Raw genomic sequence first — 16726 nt, 5'->3', positions numbered from 1 at the left:
GCATTGTTGAGTGTGGAGAGAGAGAGAGAGAGATGTCCATGTGGTACCACCAATGGGGTACCCTAATGAGGGGACAAACCCCCCCCCCCCCCCCCCCTCCCTTTAAGATGTGTGCATGAATGAGCGTCTCATTCACGCACACAAATATCTCATCAAATGTTTTGTCAATCCCATATGACCTCTTACCCCCTCTCGTCTAGAGAGCACCAAGGAGTGTGTTATTGGATATGTTAGTTACAACCTCTCATAAATGTTCTATGATGTTTTATTTGTTGACTTCGTACATAATAACAAGGTCTATATGAGATCTCCCTTATTTTGGTTCGTGTGACACCAGTCGTGTGAGTCCTTTATTCTTGAGTTTTTTAGCAATTTCTCTCCACATTGCTTTAGAGAGCCAAAGAGACCAATGAGTTATAGAGTTTTGAAAATACCTCATTAACTCTTTCTACTCCAAGGTTTAACTCTTTCCACTCCAAAGTTTCTGTTGCTCTAGTACATTTTTGTGCTAGCTGGCATGTTCTGCCTCCAAGTCTTAGATTGGTCCATCGGGAGGCAAGTTTCTTGTTGCATTGGCCACATTGAGAGGAGAGTTTTGCCTTTCTAATCATGTCCTTTGTCATAATAGCCCACAACTGGTCCTACTTAGTGATTGACATAAAAAATTTGGCACACTCGACCTCTGCGTGGATAACAAGGTTAATAATCGCAATGCCACCTTGCTCCATTGGTCTCACGAGAGACTCCCACTTGGACCACTGCCAGGGCATTCAATGCTTGGTGTTATTTTTCCATAAGAATCTTTTCAGCAGTTTCAAGAAATCTTTCAATGATGTAATGTCTTTATTTATTAAAAAACTAGTCCTTGCTATCAACTCTTATCCATTGGCATTTGAAATGGTGAAGTGTAATTCCTCTTTTATGCAATGATTTTTGCATGATCTTTGGTATTCTCCCTTGTTGTGGTTCATGTAGATTTGTCATTGGCCAATGTGCCCCGCCTACTATAGCATTTTGAATACGACAATCCTTGTTTATAAATTGCTTACTCACAGCCCTAAATACCATAGGGTCTTATGGCCCAGAGCCATGGCATCAATGACAAATGACTACTTGCATGGATCTTGAGGTTGATAAACAGTTGGAAAAAAAGTCAATGGGTTGACCACCCCCTCAGGTCCGAGTTTTAAGCCCACAACTTCTCGCTTGGGAACTTGCTACTCTAACCATGTGCCTACATGGGATTCCTTATTCTACTAGCCTCTTAACTCCCCTATAAAGTGAACTCACACAAGAAAGGGAGGGCCAAAGTAAACTCAAATAGGAAAAGTAAACTTGGACATACCGAATGCCATCCGTGCTTCACAAGAATTGTGTATCACTTTAGTGGCGACAGTCGCACTACCTAGGGTTTATTCAATATCCCATGGTAGATAGTGTTGAGGGTTACTTATTATAATCAATCCATCTATTGGAAAACTTTTTAGCTCACAATTTGATGCAATGGTGCAATGGTCATGCAGATAGATGCAACTCATTATGAGTCGTAACATTTGGTCTAGTCCTAGAAATTCCCATTAGGGAAAACACGACCCCCAAAGGGAACCTTTAGGGTCAAAGATGTTTTTGGAATATACTCTCTACACCAATGAGAATGGACTTGTGGCCACGGTCCCGCCAATTTTTGTATTTTTTTTGAATGGCTATAACTTGAGCATTTTAACTTCAAATTTGTTGGACAATAGTGCATTTGGATGCATTGCGGAGCTCTTTCCATGGATATGTTATACGATATAGTTTTGAGGTACGTAAATATAGTCTATCCATGCCCTCTCTTTTATGTCCTATTGTTGACTGAAATGTGATTGGTTGCTCTTACAAGGCCCCTTTGGGGTTCATATTTTTCCTAATGGCGATGTTGCAATGAAGAAAAGTGAAACATGGGGCAAGTTGTCTAGATCAAGGCCAATACAAATCAAATAATTGATGTACTAAGAATCTTTGAAAGAAAATATCTTTCCTCAAAAGATCCCCTTCCCCCACCTGGCTCCTTTGGTGGTATCTACTCTTGGTTGCCTCCACCTTTCTTGCACCCCCCCCCCCCCCCCAAACCACAACACGGCACACTAACCAACTATCTCCCTTGATGTTTACGTGTTTTCTCACATAAGATAGGCCTCCACAATGAAAGGTCTTGCCTTTGCGTCTGATGAAACAAACATGAGAAGTCCTTACCTTCACGTTGGACAAAACTAGTAGACAACTTTATTACATGTGGAAAGGCCTTTTCTTGTGTTTGTTTATTAACCAAGCACAAAGCTTTGTTGCATGCAAAGAGAGTGAAATTGGTGTGTGTGTGTGTGTGTGTGTGTGTGTGTGCGCGCGCGTGCGTGCGCGCACGTGCACGTGCGCACACGCACTGCAGCAAAGAAGACCGTGAGAGAGATTCCTAAACCTACCTTAAAATTGGGAGCACCTACTTGGAGGATCTCCAAAGATTCTATTGAAAACTTTTTTTTTTTTAATGGTACCACCCACTCAAGCAATCCATCTACCCAAAAAAATCCAAGAGCAATCCAAAGCAATCACACCTATATTACTTTTCCAATATGCTTAATTTCTACTTCAAAAAATTCAAAGCTACCCAAGCATTTAAGGGTCATCAGCCAACCATATTTCTTTGTAGGAATTGAGAGACCAGCGTCAGATATATCCAAGAAATGAGCAAGGAGAACTTAAGAGCTAGCACTATTAGAACCCATAAATCAGATAGCATAAGTGTAGGGTCCAAAGATTACGTCGGGCAATCTAAACACCAGAATCTCTCTAGGAGGTAAAAGAAAACACAAAAATAAAAAATCCATCACCCCTCAATATTTCAAGCTAGATTTATTCGTAATACCAACCCAAGGACATCATCATGTCAGGAGTAAACAGTAGTGACAAATTGTGGCAACATAGCCAAAGCTAGAAAAAAGAGAAGCCTAGTACATGCTCTCTTTCTATCAAATATCAAGATGTAAAGATAAATACGCCTATTGTGGGTAAGAAACCAAAGCAAGGCAAATAGAAGAATCTTAAGCCTAGCTTCCCATGCTTAGCAAAGTAGTACATCTAGGTTAGTATCCATTATGTTGACTTAATAATTATAGTATCACCTCCAAGAAATTCTTAGTAAAACCAATAATCACAAGACATCATAACAAGTCACTAGTCTACATCTAATTGCAAAACCAAATCATAATCAAAAAATTAGAGCATAATCAACAAATCATAGTATAATCAGCACATAAGAGTAGTCAAACCTATGAAATTTATGGTTTCCTTGGTCCAGAATAGTGATACATATCAATCCAATTTTTGAAAACGATTTCAAAAGACCAAGAATGAAAGATAACTAGGTCAGCAAGCATTTTTCAGGCTATGTAACAAAGTCAAACCAAATCCAAGAAAGTGGGCATTTCTTATGTTGTCCACAGTTCCAAGTACATCTTTCAAAAAGCTCAAATTCTTAATAGAGGTATAGTATTCCAGGTCAGGACTACACACATTCCAAGGGTTGCAAACCTTTAGATTCTTCTAAATTCAGCCTCAAAGTTGAAAAGCTTGACAATGATCATGTCGTAAAGAAACCTAGAGTAAGACACTCAATACAGAATACCCAGTTATGAGTAGGTAACCATAAGGGTCAACCATTTGTAAAGTCAAAGAGCAACTCAATATAGGAACCAGTAGTGTCTTGTAAATAATTGGGAGGAGATTAGAGCTATTTATGTTATCTTAATAAATTAGTGTCATATAGGTTCCAAATAGTAGTACATCAACCCATCAAACATAGTGATTTTCATGAAGCAAACCAAAATGTTATAACCAAAAATCATTCCATTATGTAAGCAAAATTAGCTTTGGCTCATATATTTATCATCCTTCCTAAACATATGGGGCCATGGAGCAGGAAGCTGATTATCCCTTTTATGAGTGGAACACCCATAGTCTAGCAAAAATAACATCAGTGTATTATTTAATTTCCATTTTTTTATGTATGATCAGTAGAGCACCCACGATATACACCAGAAGCACATACAAGGAAAACATGTGTGTTTAGATGGCAACCATATTAGACCTTTGTTTATATCAATGTTTTTTAAAAAAACCACTTTTTGAAAATGCTCGCACCTTCCTCATTTAACTAGTTATGCATGTGATATAGTCAAATAACATTAAGGCCAATTATCAATCCATATAACTAGTGTAATCACCGCATATTGAAAGGCCCATTAACAGCAAAGATGTTTAAAAAATCATTAAGAAAGTCAATAAGAACATGTCAATATTAATTGTAAAAGAGTATAGCCAGTGAATATGTGATGATGAGGTAGTCTTTTCTACACGTTCCATTGCTACAATAGCCAACTTTCACAACAACAAGATGCACAACCTCTCTAACACTCGCTCTCTCAGTATTGCAAGGCTAAGTGAGGGAAAAGAGAGTCCTCACCAGTTTTATAAGTGCCACATAGCAAATAGTGAGCCAATTCCAGCTAGATGCAAGTCTTCAAGAATCCTCAGTAGTAGCATAATATCCTTCAACATAGTACATAAATCCATAGGCAAGGCTAGATGCTCTATGAGTGCAAACATATAGGGTACTAAGCAAAACATATCATCAAAATGAAAGGAAGAGCTTGCCATTGGTTCAAATCAGAAAAAATAGCAGGCAGCAACATCAAAGTAGGAGCCACTATCACCACGAGCGAGGAGGTGAGTGTATGGTAGCTAGAAGAATTTTTAGGAGAGGCACATATTTCACAGCAAGAAGTACCCAACATTCAATATTGGTAGGTATTTCAAGGTAATTTCCCACAAGGTTAGAGAAATAACCAAAGCAAAGTTCTAATCTTGCCATGCCAGGGGTAAAAAATGGGAAATAGAAGAGAGGTGAGCAAAAAAAGTAGAGAGAGAGAGAGAGAGAGAGGGAGGGAAAAAACATAGAAGTGCAGCATATAGGTTTATAGCAAGTTTTGTGAGATTTCTAGTATAAAACATATGAGGATCTTTAAGGAAGGACCAGTATAAATAAACTAAGGTAATCCAGGAGAGACCCAAGGCAAGGGGAGCATGCCATCAGATTAGTTTGAAATATATTAAAAGGGCAAGCCCAACAAGATAAGCAAGGTAAGTTATAAAAATAGAGGGAGAATCATAGTTGACCATAGAGAATTATATGTACTACTCCAAGTATTAAGGAGAGATTAAGATTTGAGAGATATTGTTCCTCATGGTTAGAAATGCAAGGGCTTAGGTAATGGTAATCATCCACAAAATAGTATATCCATCAGCTCCATTATGTATCGTAGAGTCAAATACTCCCATTGAGGAAAGTACAAAGTAAATACTCATGGTAGTCACCCACAAGACAAATCACCATCAGCTCCATCAAGCATATTAAAAGCCAACTACAATAGCTCCAGGATAGCAGGCAAAAGTAGCTCCTTGGAAAAAGTGCAATGACAGGCAAAGGCACAACAAGCGGTGTAGCAATCACAACCAAGTAAAGTGACCAAGTGTGTTTGTGTGTGTGTGTGTTTATACATGCACGTCAACAAAAAAGAGCAAGAGAGAGAGTCCCAAACCTACCATAAAATTGGGAGCACCTACTTGGAGGATCTCCAAAGATTCTATTGAAGATTGTATTTTCTATTAGTACCCCCTATTGGTAACTCTCTAGATAAAATACTTCCACAGATGCACTCAACCAAATCGAGCCTTCTCCTTCCTCCTCCCAGACCTCCCACTTGCTACCTCTATACATACATTACCGCAGGCTCCCTCTACCTCACCATCATCCCCTCTCGTCCTGGATCTTGTCTAACGAGCACATTGTCACTAGAGCCCGTTGTTTGTAGAACCACGAGAGAGAGAGAGAGAGAGAGAGAGAGAGAGAGAGAGAGGGGAAGGGAGAGAGTATGAGTCCTATAAACCTCGTGGAGAGAGTGAGAGGAGAGAGAGATACGGCCCCAGGGGATTCACCATAGAAAACTTAACGCACCACATAAAGGGGGATTTTTCTACAAGTTACATAAGCACATAAGTTAGGGGTAGGCCCTCGATAATTTATCTCCAAAGCTTAAAAATAAGGGGGGGGGGGGGGGGGGGGGGGGGGGGGGGGGGGGGACTTGACCCGGGTTGATTACTTGTAACTATTGGTCTTCGGTGTGCACTAGAACTATCTACCCTCAATGTGTCTTAGTTTAAAAGTTAAATAATGCAATCAAATTTGTGTATTGTTAAATAATACACTAACAAAATGAATATTTTTTGTTCTTTCGATTGATACTTTTTTTATCAAAAGGTTATTAATCAAAACACTACTATTATATCAAAAAATTGCGTTTATCTTTTGATACCCATTTGGTTGATTGTCTACAATAGAGTACCATAGCCACACTCTCTCTCTACTCTCCTACAATCTTTACCCTCTCTCTCTCTCTCTCTTCCCCCCCCCCCCCCCCCCCCCCCCAAAAAACCCAACACAGAGCAAACGATTGCTATGGTGGTGAGAATCTAACTCAATGCACATAAATCTATTTTTAAAAAATTCATTGTTTGTGCATATGTTTTGATTTTTTGATTTGTGTTTTGTGTTTCTTCCCCACATAAACATTGTGTTTGTTGCATTAGAATACTATCCAAAAAGGTTATAATCCACTTGATGTTTCCTCTTACTGTACAGATAATTTTAGGGGGATGGGCTTATTAGGCATTATTATGGGCTATTATGATTTATAGAATATGCTTCTTTTACTCCCATAATAACTTAGAAATAGATAAAACAGCCCTTGTTATGATTCACTCATGCATCTCTTACTTGGTTTATGGGAAGGTTCTATCTATAGGAGGACAATTAAACAGCACATGCATTGTTCACGATTTGCTTTGCAATGTTTTCTTGCCTCACACCAAGCTTTAGGTTAGCATAGCTCCAACATAATGTGAACTTGCAAATTTTATACCTCAGTGTATTATGATCCTTGGTACATCCTTATTATTTACAACAAGAGAAGTGGGGCTTTCAGACACAATCTCCTAAAAGATATTGAAGCGTATTCTATTTTGCATTCAAATTTGTGGTCCATTTCTTTCTCTTACAATGGGACCTACAATCCCAATGTCTTGATCCTGGGTGGATGCCAATTCTTACAAATGAAAATATGCAATCTATGTATGGTTTTAATCTTCTTTACATCGAAATTTGTATCCATATGATTGTGTATTGTGTATTCTTTCCAACATTCACATCTGCCATCCATCCAATGCTTTTATGATGAGGCTAAGACCTTGGTTGCCATCCATCCAATGCTTTTATGATGAGGCTAAGACCTTGGTTTTCTGATCTTGGATAGGCTTAGATTCCTATAGGGGAAAGTTCATTCATCACTTCACATTTATCTATGAAATGTGTAAAGGATTGCATCCATTTTCCATATGATTAATTTATGTTGAATTGAAATGCAAGAGCCTAGACTATTGAACTTTGTGCCCACTCTGATTTTCTTTGAAGCTTTTAGATTGTATTCTTCTCAGTATATATTTCTTTTTCAAGTTGTATGATAGGTAACTTTAATTTTATACTTGTAGGACCATGGCTTACATAGCAAAGTGACAATAAAAGATCAGAGCAAATTAACAAAAAAAGAGCGTTCCTTTATAGGGGAATCAAATTTATATATATGACTACATCAAATAAAAAACACCTTGATTCAATCAACCTTTGAGGAAACTACATTTAGAAAGATGGTCAATGATGTATGTAAAAGCACACATACTACCATTATCAACAAACTTGGGCGGCCTTGGGGGGCATTGGAGTCCCCACAAGAGTCTCACAAGAGGTCAATTGTCACTTCAAGTTTGTAGAATCTTTTGATAGCTGTGCAGAGTTGGCTCACAGGAGGTCAATTGTCACTTAAAGTTTGTAGGACCGTTTTCCATCTATGCAAATTTGCAGCATCCCTTAAACCAAGTAGTATTTATGGATCAGATGAAGGAGGCCGATGATCCTTTATCACAACATAAAGAGCAAGGTAAAGTGGCCTCACATTGAAGAGAGTGATACAACGTACCTTGAAGTAGTCAACATGGGATGCTAGGTCCAAGAATGCTTGCTTTCCTTTGTCCAACAAGCATGAGATTCAGAGAGTCTACAGATATTGGAGAAGGTCGCCATGGGAAGGTAGTCAAGGTGAAGGTGGAAGAAGCAGGATATTCATACAAAGTTTATACTAGAAAGCTTGTAAAAGATGTGGATGGAAAGAAAGATTATGAACTGGCAATCCACAAGGACAAAATTTTCCATGTCACAAACATTGGGATCATTGGTTTCACATGTCTCACAAGACACTCCTTTAAAACATCGCCTGTACTAATCTCCAAGTACTAGAATGGTGGACATCTTCACATGTTGCTGGAAAGGTTGTAGAAGGAGGAGAAAAATATTCCCTATAGCAAGCAACTAAGGGATGTGGAAGGAACCACAGATCGTGTAAGAGGGAACATCTTGCCAATCTCAATGGGTTGCTACAAACTATTGTATTCTTGTATGCAAACAACATCATCATAATGACGTGCAAGGAAACAACATTTTGCCAAAGAGTGGCAAATTATGTACATGGGGATCTACAATTGGATCAATGCTAAAAAATATCCCACACAAAAAAATATTCCGATTTTTTTTTTACTTATAGCCATCCAGAGAAAAAAAAAAGGGAGGCAAGATATTGGTGGGTTATACTTGAGAGTATTTTGTTGAGATGGAGAGAGAGAGAGAGAGAGAGAGAGAGAGAGAGAGAGAGAGAGAGAGAGAGAGAGAGAGAGAGAGACCATGCACACTCTCAAAGACTGATTCTTATCAAGGATAAGTGTATATATATATATATATACACACACACACACACACACATATATATATATGTGTGTGTGTGTGTGTGTGTGTAAGTGAGACCAAATTAGGTAGAGTGAGCCATATATATATCCAACATCCCCATTCAAACAAAGGTCTCTAGATCTAGATGAAAAAACCCTTGGGGAAACCCAAGGGTCTCTAGATAAAGGGACAAACCCAAGCCCCTATATAAATGTGAAAATATGAACCAGAAGTAATGGTGTGAAAGTGCATTGTGTATCTATGTACCTATGTACAAAGCTATCATAACATCAGAGAGTAATCAAAGAGTTCAATCTAGAAAGAGTGAAGCTGAGGAACCTCCAAGCTCCAAACATAAGAGAATGAAGCACGACTCATTGAGGCCTTTGGTAAGAATGACTCCAATCATCTGGTCCCTCAAAAAATGTTCGATCATGATAGTGCCTTTGCATACTTCAGATCAGACTTAATGATAATGATAGAAATATGCTTTGACTTGTTATGTTGTATGTAGTCTTTTTCAAGATTAATAGCACCCTAATTATCAATCACAAGTTTATTGAATCAAAACCAACTCATGAGATGCAAACAATGTGGAAACATATTCAGATTCAATTGTAGAGACTACAACACAATGTTGTTTCTTAACGGTCCAAGAAATAAAACAATCGTTAATAAAGAAGCAATTGCCACTAATAGATCACATAGATAAATGTGAGTTGGCCCAATTTGAATCTGTGTAACCCAAAAGATAGAGAGATGGCATAGATTCTGATTTCAACTACATTTGATAAACCAAAGCAAAATCTATAGTGCCTTTCAAGTATCTCGATGCATATTTTACTACAGACCAATGCTTGAGAGAAGGACATGCAAGATGCTTCCTAAGATAGTTAGCAGCAAACAAAATATCATGACACGTGTTAAAACCAACAAATTGAAGACATCCAATCATATTAGCATAAGGTTGATTCGTAACAAGCTGACCACCACTTTCAAAAGTGTTTTTTGTGGAACTCTCAAAACAAGGAGTACTAACCAAATGTGATTCCAAAACCAAACTTCTGAATAGTAAGTTCAATAAACTTTGACTAGCGAAGTGATAAAATACCTTTGGTACGGTTCCTTTGGATCTCAATATTAAGACATGAGTGAATCTCTCCAAGATCCACCATATCAAATGTTGTAGGGAACAACTTTTTGACTAGTTAAAGAAATCTCAAATCATTAGAAACAAGGATAGTATCAAGCATATAAAGAGCAAGGATCACAAAACTACCATTTTAGGATTTTATATATAAAGGAATGTCTAAAGAGCAAGAAATAGATCCATGGGAGGTAAGAAAAAGATCAAACTTTGTATTTCAAGCCTGTGAAGCTTGTTTGAGATAGTATAATACCTTATGAAGTTAAGCAACAAGGCCTTCCTTACTTGGAAATAACAAACCTTTTTGGTTGCTCCATTACAAAAATAACATTCAAAATCACCATTCAAAAAAGTAGTTCACATGTCCATTTGTTGAGTCTCTAAATCAAATTGAACAGCACATGCCAATAAGACTCGAACACTAGTAATGCAAACGGCTGGTAAAAATATCTCTTGATAATCAATGCCAGCAATGAATAACCTTTGGCATCCAAACGTGCCTTGAATTTATCATAAGATCCATCTGCTTTGACTTTTGTTTTATACACCCACTTACATTTAATGGTTGTATGGCTAGGAGGCAATTCAGAACTTTAGAGATAGAGAATTGTACTTTGCTCCCATAGCCTCTTGTCATTGATCATTTTGCAAAGAAGAGATAGCTTCATTGTAGGTGATAGGATCTTCAAAAGTAGAGAGAGCATTATCAACAATATCTTAATAATAAACATCATAGGAACCATGCTCAAATTCAATAGACAAATCAACAAAAATATCAACATCGTCATTTTTTGGTAACAATTAGAATCAATGGTTGTGAAATGGGAAGCTGCTCTTTAGAAAGAGGTTCATCATCATAAAAGAATGGAAAATCTTGAAGCAAAGATTTAGTATCATCAACATCATCCATGTACCTCCCATAAGCTATTCATTGAAAGTAGAATCATGATTCACGATTACTTCCTTGGAGGATTTTGTAGCCTTTGGAACTATCAAAATGTCCAATAAAATTAAATTTAAGACTAGGAGTAAAAAAGATTTATTCATGGTTTTTTTAGAAACATGAATAAACTAATACATCCAAAGGTTCAAAAATGAGATACAAAAGGGATTTCATCTATCCATGCTATGATGTGTATCTTACTAGAAGGAGCAAAATTAGAAGGTGATTCTTAACAAATATTGCTATCAAGATAGCTTTAGTCCAAGAAACACGAAATAGCATAGAATGGATCAGCATACATCTCATTGCATTAAGAAAAGTGCGATTCTTTTTTTCAGCAACACCATTCTATTGAGAAAAATATAGAATAATTTGTTCATGATGAATATCTCGTTCAATAACTTTGAGACTCATGAGAAACATATTCTCCGAGTCATTATCACTACAAAGTTTCTTAAGGTGATGACCATCTTGAAGTTTTGTAGACTTGTGAAATCTTTTGAAAAGAGATAATGCCTGATAATTTCTTTCTAAGCGTGAAAAAAACTATATCCTATAAGTAATCATCACTAAAAGTAATGAAACAACAATGTTGTGATCTCAATGAAGGAAAAGGTCCATAAATATTAGTATAAACAAGGTCCAAAAAATTATTATAATGAGTTAAATTTGAGGGAGAAACGGGTTTATGATTGTATTTCCAACAACACAAAACTCACACATTCCCATATGAGGGCCAAATTTAAGATCCATGCCATGTACAAGATCACGTCAATGAAGGTCAAGAAGTTTTTCAAAATCAGCATGAACAAAGCGATGAGTCCATGCCTCATGATAACCTAGAGTAGTGAAAAAATTTTCCACATCATCATTAAGAGAGAGCTCAAACAAATTACTGTTATGAGAAGTGATCACAATAGTCTGTCCATCTCTCAATGTAGCATGTGGTCTAATCAAAGCCCACAAACATGCCAAGTTCAATGAGTCTTGCAACTAAAACAAGACTATGTTGAAGATTTGAAACATATTAAATCCCAATTGAAGAAGATAATGTACCAATATATAAATCTCTAATACCCTTTACTTGATAAGTTGTGTACTAGCAAGATAAAAACATGCTTAAGAGGTAGAGATTGATAGTTGTGTAGTCACTTAGATTGATATTCCATATTCCTTGTAGCACAAGAATCGATCATGGAATGCAAACCATTACGTGCATGAAGTATTTTGTCTAGAGGAATCAACCAGAAAGCATAACTTTTTTTTAATACAATGTTATCATGATGTTCCACAACATATGCTCTATTCCAATCTGCATCAAATTGGTGCACCTATAAGAGAGATGATCAGATTGTCCACAACAATCACAAGAATAAATAAATGTTATTACCATATACATGTGGTAGTGATGTGTGTGAACACACTAGGACCGCCGAGGCATTTTTTCCCTCTTTAGGAGGTTTTTTCCCCCGTGCATTGTATATACGCCCATCACTCTAGGGCTATCTATCTTTCCATTGCACACTAAGTAACACACTCTCTATTGTGTGCCTTGAGCTTCCTTCGTCTTCTCCAAGCTGTGTGTGTTTCTCTGCAACCCTAATTCCAACAGTTGGTATCAGAGCAGGTCACGTCCTCCCAGGCTTAGTCGCCAGCTGCTCCAGCACACGCCTGCTCACTTTCTCCGATTTTAGTGAGCTTTGGCGAGCGTTCGCAGGTCGACAAAAATTTTGGGTAAGCTTGAAAAGCTTGGTCTGCTCAGAATTTTGATTTGTGCTCATTTCGGCCTCCGTTTCCACTACAAGCAGTACTGCATAGGCTATTTCGTCATTTTGTGCAGAATTTCTGTCAGTGCCGTTTTCTGCATAACAGGTGCCTTATAGTCTTCTATGATTTGTGCTATATAGCACAGGTTGTTCCCGCTCCATTTCTCCTATTTTCGAGCAGTTTTCACATCAGGTGAAACATTTACCATGGCTGACAACAACAACACAGATGTGTTCAAGATGTTTGCTGCTGAGGACAGGTTGGATGGGGACAACTACCCTATGTGGGCTTATATGATGCAACATGTTCTTTTTTCAAAGGGTGTCTGGAACATTGTGCAAGGCATTGATGTACGTCTTGGTTCTGAGGATGTAGGCGATGTTGAGGATGTTGCAAGTCTTGCTGCAAGGATTGCAGCTGTTAGAGATGTTTTGCCTACGGTAGAACAAGCTCGTTGGGATGTTAAGGATGCGCAGGCTCATGCATTGATTGCGTTGTCTGTGAAGCGCACCATTGTTCCTCACGTCCGTTCAGCAAAATCTGCAAAACAGGCTTGGGATATTCTAGCAGGTCCTTATGCGAGCCGCAATGAGGCTAAAATTGCTTTGCTGCGTAAAGAGCTGGAGTCAAAGATTATGCATGAGGAAGATGATATGGACACTTTCCTTGCTAGTGTCAAGGATATCAATGAGCAGTTTATTTATGCAGGTGAAGTCATTTCTGACAGTTTCCTTGTGCAGACTGTTCTTGATGCCTTACCAGATTCCTACCAGACTTTTGCTAGTACTTGGAGACTGATGACCCAAGGAAATCCTGAAGTTGTCAAGTTTGATGCATTATGCACATTGCTGTTGCAAGAGTCACTTTCTAGAAAAAATAGGACTAGGCAGCGTGCAGTTGAACAGTCTTTTATTGCTTCTCAAAGAAAGGATGGTAATAGTAATGCAACCACTTCTTATGGTTCTGCTGCGAGTGGAAAAAATTCTGTTCCTAATGCTTCTGCTGGCAGTACTTCGTCTGGCAATTCTGGTGATAAGGGCAAAAAGAAGATGCGTTGCCATTATTGTAAAGCCAATGATCACTTGATCAAGTCGTGTCCTAAGTTGAAGGCCAAAGAGGCTAAGAAGAAAGAGGGTGGTTCCACTGCAAATGTTGGTTCCACTACAAATGCAGCCATTGTTGAGTCTTCTGTGAAAGGAGATTGTGATGCTGATGTTGATGCAGAATGGGCTTTTAGCGCAGAGTGCACTTACAATCCTGTTGTCCATGATGCATGCTTGTCAGTTGCTGCAGATTCACATGTGTGGTATTTCGACAGTGGTGCTACAAAGCACATTACCTCACATCGTGAATTGTTTACCTCTCTCGAGTCTGTCCCTCATGGGAATTCAGTCACTTGTGCCAACAACGCCTCTTATCCAGTTCAAAGAGTTGGAAAGATTGTGCTCACTCCTGCTAATGGCAGTTCCTTCACACTTGTTGATGCACTTTATGTACCTGGGATCAAGAAGAATCTCTTGTCTGTATCGGCACTTGCTAGACTTGGACTTGTAGTCAAATTTGTGGATGACAGATGTACAGTTCATGATCTCAGTTTTGGTGATAAAATTGTTGCATCTGGCCTTTTGTGTCGTGGGTTGTATAAGCTCACTTTGTATGACAAGTGTGGACAAAATTTTCCAAATGTTGTTGTAGATTCAAGGGCTATTTCAGATGCAAAACTTTGGCATGCACGTTTTGGTCATCTGAATTTTGCTAATTTGCTGCGCTTGCAGAAATCTGATATGGTTTCTTCTTTGCCGCCTCTTGAAGCACCTGTCAAACATGTTTGTGAAGGCTGTATTTTGGGTAAGATGCAGCGTTCTAAATTTCCAAAGGGATGGTTCAGTTCGGGCCACATGCAAGTTGCAGCTTGTGCATAGTGATGTTTGTGGGCCCATGCAAACTCCGTCCTTGTGCAATTACCTGAACTTCATGACTTTCATTGATGATTACTCCAGGCATGCATGGGTATTTCCGCTTAAAGCGAAGTCCGAAGTTTTTATGTGCTTCAAACAATTTCTGGCTATGGCTGAAAATGTCTCGAAATGTACTATGGGCACCCTCCGTTCCGATCGAGGGGGGGAGTATATGTCTCATGAATTTAATGCATTTCTGGCTAGTCGTGGGATAAAAAACCAATGTACAGTGCCTTATAAACCTCAGCAAAATGGTGTTGCTAAGAGGAAAAACAGGTCATTGATGGAAATGGCACAATGTATGGTCAAAAGTCAAGCTTTGCCGCATTCTTTTTGGCTTGAGGCCATTATGTGTGCCACTTATGTACTTAACAGGTGTCCTACGAAAGCTTTGCAGTCTATTACTCCATATGAAGCATGGCATGATAGAAAACCTTCTATTGAGCACATGCGTGTTTTTGGCTGTTTGGCATATGCTTTGGTGCCACAAGTGCATCACAGAAAATTGGATGATAAGGCTGTCAAATGTTATTTTGTTGGTTATAGTGCTGAAAGCAAAGGTTACAGGTTGTATCATCTGCAAACAAAACATATTCTGGTTTCTCGGGATACATAGTGTTTGTGGAAGATTCTGTTCAGCCCTTACTGTCATGTACTAGAGGCAGTAATGTAAGCTCACATGACATTTATGACACTTTGTTGCCTCTTTTCAGTGGTGGAAATACGAATGTAATTTCCAATGACGCAAATGTACAGTCTATGGGGGTTTCTGAAAATGTTTTAGATTAGCCTATTACTGATGCAGATGTACATGATGTACTTGATGAGGAAAGGGCTGAAAATGAGCATGCTAGAGGTATGCCAAAATGGCTGGTGCACACTTTGCGTGACATTAAATTGGATGCACCTTTGTCTAGTCGTACTCGTTCTGGCTCTCGCCATGCATCTTATGCATCAAATTGTTATCCTTTGGCTGTGTCTAGCTTACATGATGTTGAGGAGCCTTTGTCTTTTGATGAAGCACAAAATTGAGAAATTTGGATGGCTGCCATGCAATCAGAATATGATGCACTTATAGAAAATGACACATGGACTTTATGTGATTTGCCTCCTGGCAAAAAGGCCATTGGTACGAAGTGGGTTTACAAGTTGAAACGCAAGCCGGATGGTGAGATCGATCACCATAAGGCTCGACTTGTTGCAAAGGGTTATGCACAACAAAAAGGCATAGATTATGAAGAGACCTTTGGTCCCACTTGTCATATGACTATTGTGCGTTTTCTATGTGCATTGGCAGCTCATTTTGGTTGGGATGTACATCAATCATACATTGTTACTTCTTTCTTGAATGATGACATATTTGAGGAAGTTTATGTAACGCAGCCTCGCGGTTTTGTCATAAAAGAACTAGATAACAAAGTGTGCAAATGTAAGAAGGCTTTGTATGGGTTGAAGCAATCTACTCGTGCTTGGTATGAGAAAGCTGACACTCATTTGGTCAAACAAGGCTTTTGTAACAGTCCAACAGAAAGCACATTGTACGTAAAGCGTGAGGGTGATGTACTTCTCATTGTGGTTCTTTATGTCGATGATTTGCTTATCACTGGACCAAACGAGAGACATATTGCTGAATTTAAGGCTGATTTGAATGCTACTTTCGAGATGAAAGACTTGGGGCTGTTGCATCATTCCTTGGGTATACAGTTTAAGCAGTGTGATGGTGGTATTGCCTTGTGTCAGAAAAGTTACATAGAGACATTGCTTTGTAAGTTTGGACTTGAGGATTCGAAACCTATTGCCACTCCCATGGAAACAGGTTTGAAGTTGAGTCTACATGAGCTGGGGATCCTGCTGATGTCACCCTTTACCAAACTGTTGTTGGCTGCCTCATTTATGTATGCAACACGAGGCCAGATATTCAGTTTGCAGTCTCAGAGGTCAGTAGATTTATGCATAGCCCAGGGTCTAAGCATTGGCAGGCTATCAAG

Source organism: Adiantum capillus-veneris, chromosome 6 (genome assembly GCF_014529385.1).
Source record: "Adiantum capillus-veneris isolate H3 chromosome 6, ASM1452938v2, whole genome shotgun sequence".
Lineage (NCBI taxonomy): Eukaryota > Viridiplantae > Streptophyta > Polypodiopsida > Polypodiales > Pteridaceae > Adiantum > Adiantum capillus-veneris.
This window is presented reverse-complemented; position numbering follows the sequence as displayed.